Raw genomic sequence first — 7,198 nt, forward strand, 5'->3', positions numbered from 1 at the left:
TGCCTGGCTCCATTTTCCTGTTGAGCTCTGGCCAATCACAGGCGGGGTTATCGCGCTGTTGCTATGGGGAAGCTGGAAGCGACTGCAGGATGAGGACTACTTCCAATACAGCCCAATGGTTGGTTTGAGTGGAGTGTGTTTGCTTTGGTTGGAGCGGTGGGAGTGTTTTTCTGAATGGTGTTTCTTTTAATTGCTAGCATATTTAAGATGAAGTAAGTCTCCTCTGAGGCGGCTTTCATAAACACTGATACAACCCTTAATGAAGTGCCAAGAAAAATGAATGCTCTCTATCTGAAAGCCTGTTTTTCTTGTTTTGTGTCACTCATTTGGTCTCTCACAGACACAAACACACACACACACACACACACACACGCACGCACGCACGCACGCACGCACGCACGCACGCACGCACGCACGCACGCACGCACGCACGCACGCACGCACGCACACACACACACACACACACACACACACACACACACACACACACACACACCACCAGCTATATTAGTGAGGCTATGGCAGAGGAGATAAAATGCTCTCGCTGATGTTGAGTCAGAGCAGTCAAAAAGGTTTTCTGACACTGCCTGCTAGAGTTGTGGCTACATCCACTAAAACATCGCAACGCTATTACGGAAGATCTTCATGTATTCTAGTTAATACTATATACTTAAACCACAATACCTTTGAGTGGGCCCATTGTTAAGTATCATTCATCTGAATTTCAAATTTTATTTGAAATGCATATAAATCGAAGTTATTCTAATTCTCAGCTGTCCATCAAGACTCCTACCTCTGCTACAGTTAGAAGATAATTTATTCACAAAACAGGTGATTAAATGTTTGGCTTCCTGCAGCTTTAATTAGGCTATACTGTGATTATTTAATTGACGTGTTTTTGACAGTTGCAAGGAGGAAATATTGTTTACTATGAGAATAGTTGCATACAGTACCAATAAAAAAGTCATATCAGTTTTAAAGTGGCAATGAAACAAGAAAATGTAATTAAATGTTTTTTTCATGTGTTTCAGATTGTGGGTCTAACCAAAAGTATAACTAAAATAAATTTCAGATTTAGTTGTTAATAATAATAGGACGACATTAAGTATTTCTCTAACAAGAATGACCCATTTAAAACCAAATCATGACTGATTTTATATTATAATTGTAATCATCATGGGTCAATATTTGAATGGCCTCAGATAGCCTAGTGTCATATCTGAGTGAAGAACATGACATCCATTTTATTTTCCATCAAGATACGATTCCATTTGGAATAATAAGGTTCAGTAAGGAATAACGATAAGGTTGACGCTTGTAATGGATTTTTTCTTTCCTCTGTCTCGTCCGTGAGTCTGTCTCGCTCTCCTCCCCCCGTTCCAGACATTAGTTTGATGAATGGCTCTGTCTAGGAGCCGCTTCCGGAGTCATCTTTCACCTTCACCGCTAACTCCAGACAGGAAACCATTGACACAAATATTAACACCGAGCAGTTATTACCTTTTTTGTCCTGCAAAAGATGTGTCTGTGAGAAATGTGCCATTAATAACTGAGTGTATGGTTATTGATTTCGGTAAGTATAAAAGACCACGATAGACAAACCAGCGGACTCATGTGACCGATCGGTGGTACTCACTCCCGATTGAAACCTGATTGTTCACAAATACTTTTTGTGAATACTAATTGCCTTGATCATGTACCAATAATTTCATTAAAGACAGAGTTTACTGAATAAATTAACAATTTCACAAATACATTGCACAATCTCTAATGCCACGCCTAAATGATGTATCCCAAACCAACAGTAATGCATTCATGTATGATATACTAATATATATATATTAAAATGAATCCCTTTACTCTTAGCAACCCCTGCAACTAAACACACCCTCTCCTTCCATCCAGGTGAGGTCCTAGTATCTGTACGCAGTCTTAGGGCGCACTCACACTAGGCCATCTGTACCGTGCCCGAGTATGTTTGCCCTCTAAAGTCTAGATCGTTTGGCTAGTGTGAGCACGCCATCCGTACTCAAGTACAGTTATATTCCGTGGCCTCAGTGCACCTCAGAGAGGTTTGCTCAGGCCACGGTACAGATGCTAATGAGCCGACACGCTCATACGCATACGTATGTACAAGAGGCAACCATACTCAGGCCCAGTTGAGATTGCCTAGTGTGAGCACAGGCCAGCAGCACAGTGTGCGTGTGTGTGTGTATTTGTGTGTGTGTGGGGGGGTCAATCGTACTTGAGTACAGTGCAGGGCAACTTTGCCTGCTGTGAATGCGCCCTTAAACAGGGCAGTTCAACAAAAGCTCCCGACTCCCTGGTCAGAATCAGAGAGGTGTGAGCTGCACTGTCCTCACGGGCCTTCCTCCTTTGGAGGTCACTTCATCTCTTGGTAAAGACTACAAAATGGGGGGGGGGGGGGGGGGGGGGGGTCGTTCAACCTTCACTCTTTGATTCTGTCCTTTCCCCTCTAACACCCCATATGGGTCCCCAACAGGGTGCTATAAAAGTGTCATTCCCTGCCAGTGGGAGCCAGAAGGAGCAAGGAAAGACACACCGGTATGAAGGGGATGGGGGGGAGATGTGTAAGATAGTGTCTATATTTATATTACAGTGTGGCTGTTCCAATCACATCCCCACTGGAGTAAAACCACAGGCGTGGAGAAGTGTTCAAGATGTATTGTTTGCTAATAACTTGTCTGGGATCCTGCTGTGCATAACTGTGTTATAGCATAACTTCTGATCCAGCAGTCCTACTATGTTACAGCAGAACTTCTGAGGGCAGGCAGCACAGAGCCTGGACACTGCAAGGGGCGGAGTTACGCCTTGATTCCTGTTTCGTTCCAGAGATATTGTATCGGAGAAAACACATTTGTGTGAGTGGATGACGCTTTCAGAAGGGGATTCCTACAGTGGCCAGGCCACCAGGGGTTGATTTGAAACCATTACACTTTTTTGAGTTTACTAATGCTGGCTGAGTTCGTGTTCAGCGGTTCTATGTTTACAGATCCCCACCTCCAGGAACATGATCGGGCGAAACAAATATGAAGTGAAAGAAAGAGTGAAGCCCAGTCCATTTTTATTTAATCACACTGCAGAACAAATGTGAAACAACAAAACTCATAGTGATTTGACCACAGAAATAGGTAAACGCCAAATTGGATAACTGACATAGTTATGTTGAGTTATGTAGTTATGTTTTAGCTGCAAAATAGCTGTGATTTGCCAAATAAAAGCTCTAGTATGGATTGGGCTTCTTCACAGCATCCACATGACACTGATGAGATCATGTGCCCTACTGTCATGGACTCAATAATCAATAACCAATGATAGGTGTGACATGTGTTATCGCAGCGGATCGATCTCTCCATCCTTAGGGTGGGTGTTTCCCTTTGCATTATAATATGATCGGTATCTGATCAATGCCTGGATAATGAAGGGTCTTATCATGGCGTGTACACCTTGGAGCTGAATGTGAATCATAGTAAGACTATATAGTATATTATATAGTTAGACTAGTTGACCTTTGTATTCTCATACTCATACTCATGTATACTCATTTCCTACACACAACATGTACATCAGAACGCTGAGTGGGAAGAGTAGCAAGCAAGGCCAGGTCAGCCAGGTCAAGGGTTGTTGCATCCACTGTATGCTATAGTAGCTACCAAGCGCGTCTCCAGAAGTTTTTATTTTCTTCTGCCTACTCTTCATAATTCATGGCTATCTGATAGCGTGATACAAGCTATTTGGGGATGGAAAGTCTAGTACGGTGTTTTCGGACTCCTAGCAGAAATGTAGTGGACCAGGTTTGATCCTCTAATGTCGGTGGCCTACCGGGCTACACCTTAGCCTCACCCTTCCTGCTCCTGCATGACCTGGGTCTCAATTCTCTGGAAAAGCGAGCCTGTGGTTTGAAACGTGGTGATGTTGTTATTAGTACAATAGGCTCGCAGTGTGTTCTACTGCAGGCTTTGTGTTAACACCTCATATCTGATAAGGTGTTCAGGTATCGCCTGTTGTTCACCACATGTTCAAGCTCCTGGTGAACGGGGTCACGTGGAGGTAAAGGCATGTGGTACCAGAAACACAACTTGGTCAACTCATTGCACACTGGAGATCTGTAGGGTGGGAAGGACCATTGTCTTGCAGACAAGAGACTTTCCAGAACTGGCTTTTTTAAAAAGAACCCTCTACAATGAGCTTATCAGTCAACGCGTTTTTTATGCGACTCACCTGTCCCTTCCCCCCCCACACAGGGAGCTTATCACACCTGAAGACACACACACACGGCAGGATCTAAAAATAGCACATGTGTGAGCGCTTTGACAGCAACGCCCATTTTGTCACTTCAGGTTATTTTTTTGTGAATGAGCCATATGGTTGTGGGAGGGCCAGGGAGGTGTGCGTGTGTGTGTAGGTGAGAGTGTGCGTCTGTGTGTGTGCGTGTGCGTGTGTGTGTAGGTGAGAGTGTGTGTGTTTGTGTGTGTGCGTGTGTGCGCGTGTGTGTGTGTGTGTGTGTGTGAGTGTGTGCGTGTGCGTGTGTGTGACGCAACACTGTGGTGGGGTCTGAGAATCTCCTCAGAAGGGTATGGTGGCGGTGGTGTGTGTATGTGTGTCCATATGTGCGTGGGGGTGTGTGTGTGTGTGGGCGTGTATGTCTGCATGTGTGAGTGTGTTTGTGTTTGGAGCCATCACATGTCAGCCCGGGGGCCACGTTGAAAGGCATCTGTGAGTGATTATGACAGATGGTGCAATCAGGGCCTCCGTCAGAGGACAGGCTGAGGCTGTGAGGGAGCTAGCTAGTGCTGTGTGTCAGGGCTTTGGGGCTTTAACGATGAACACTAGTAAAGTTAACGAACGACCATATTACACCGTTTGAGTATCAAAACACCCCAATAGAAGGTAGGACTGGAGCCTCAGGCCTGCCTCCTGCGTCTTTGCTTTTATTTGCCCGCCGTTTGAATAGTTGTTTTCCAATGACATTGAATGGCTGCTGTTGGGATATCGTCATGATTGTTGTTGCATTAAATAAATAACACTTTGATGTTAACAAGACGCGTTGGATGATTCAACTAAATAGCGATTGAAACAAATCCGCCTGTAAGTGCCCTGTGATCCAGGAGTGGCGAGGTGTTTCACATCACCGCAAACTGCAACAGCAAGTCGAATCTGAATAAGTTCCATGGTAAACAAAAAACAGATGACATCTTAAACGGAACACAAACATCCTTTTACACGTGGGCCGTCGTGGCAGCTCAGCGCTCAGCGCTCCTCCACGTGTTTCTGGTCGAGTGCTGAAGCCGCCGCACACAATGCAGGGAATCTGAAACTCAATGAGGAGCCGAGACGTCAGCCTCGGGGCCCACCTGACGGGCCCCTCTGGATCACACGCTGGGGGCCGTTTGAAGCGTGCAGATATACTGCACACCGGAGAGAGTACAGGGACAGCTCTGTGGCGCGCCTGACTCCAGGAATAAGCAGAGTTAAACTGTATGACCAGAGTCTAGTGTGACTCCTCACCAGGGAGTCGGACACAGCTCATTGACATTAGACTACACTGCATGGGATCCCTTTCTTCCAACAACCACCGTCGGAAAAGGAAGTGGCCTGAAGCACTTTTGGGGCTTTTGTGTGTGTGTGTGCATTTGTGTATTTGTTTGTTTGTGTGTTTGTTTGTGTGTGTTTTTGTTTGTGTGTGTGTCTGTGTATTTGTTTGTGTGCGTGTGTGTATTTGTGTGTGTGTGTGTGTGTGTGTGCGTGTTTGTGTGTGCGCTCGTGCGTTTGTGCGCTTTTGTATTTGTGTATGTGTTTGTGGTTGTGTATGTGTCTATGTGTGTGTGATCCAACCCCCCCGTGCACGCCACTGAATACACCTAGTGAATTCTGGGTCAATTAACATTCCGGTATCACTTCACAGAGAACAGCCATGGCCGCCTAACCTAGAGCCCGGGGGGTTTAGGCTGAATAACAGATGCCTGGAGAGCACACAGGGCATCCTACCATGCTGTAATCCCTAATCAGCGTCCCACAACTGTGGTTAACGCACAACAGTCAGGAGCCAAAATATTTACTCCTCTCGGCATCACTTTGTTGTCTCAAGTGCAGAGCGGAGTAGAATGTTCATAAACTGGTTGTCGGAGACTGGCAAACACGATTTGTCTCAAAGTTTAGTACGTTTATTACGTTAATTATTAACGGGGAGAAAATAGATTAGACTGCTGTGTTCAAGATCTAGAATAATGCTTTAAATAACAAAACAAACAGTTTTGGCTTCCCTTGCACTTTAACATTCTCGCTAGTGCCAACTGAATAAAACATTAAATGCGGTATCGAAAACAATGTACTCAAATTTCTGTCTGAAAAACTTTGGAAACGTCTGTCATCCTGGCGGAGAAGTGTAGAGCAGAGCCACCCACGATGGCAGAGCAGAATTGGGGTCCTTTCTAATCAACAAGGATTTGGCTGGCCAGCTAGCCAACATCTCGTTGGCTAATTGCGCTGCAATCAGTTGGCTAATGGTTATCAACAGCCGTGGATGGAGGGGAGGGAGGGAACCGATACCATTAATAATCATCTTAAATATTCACAAATATGTATTCAGTTGACACACGGGGGCTGGCTGTATGAGTCAGCTGTATTCTACAAGCAAAACAAGCCAGGAAAAAAACCTAGTTGCTGCGGACAAGATTTTTCTTTTTCAGGAAAAAATGGTTCCAGGCTATTAATCGTGAGGGAGGAGAGAGCTTTATGGGCTGGCTCGGTGAGAGCTGATAGACAGAGGATGTACACCGCTGCTCTCACCAGGAAGTCAACAAGAGTTTAGAGTTGAACACTGGGTCACGGTCTCGGGGGGTCTAAGTGTGTGTGTGTGTGTGTGTGTGTGTGTGTGTGTGTGTGTGTGTGTGTGTGTGTGTGTGTGTGTGTGTGTGTGTGTGTGTGTGTGTGTGTGTGTGTGCATGTGTATGTGTGTTTGGGGGGTTGTGTGTCTGAGAGAAGAGGAAAGAAAAGCCAAAATACTTTCAGAATAAAGACTAACGTAAGTCAAATTTAGCCGTTCACTTTGAGTTTCGAGAACTGAATCTCAAAGCTCTGACAAAATATGAAGAATTACTAGTCTAATGATACAACTAAAAAGGCATAAAATACTGTGAAAACTATTGCTGAAATGTTTTACTGATAGAACTAGAAG

This window comes from Gadus macrocephalus, chromosome 4 (assembly GCF_031168955.1).
Source record: "Gadus macrocephalus chromosome 4, ASM3116895v1".
Classification (NCBI taxonomy): domain Eukaryota; kingdom Metazoa; phylum Chordata; class Actinopteri; order Gadiformes; family Gadidae; genus Gadus; species Gadus macrocephalus.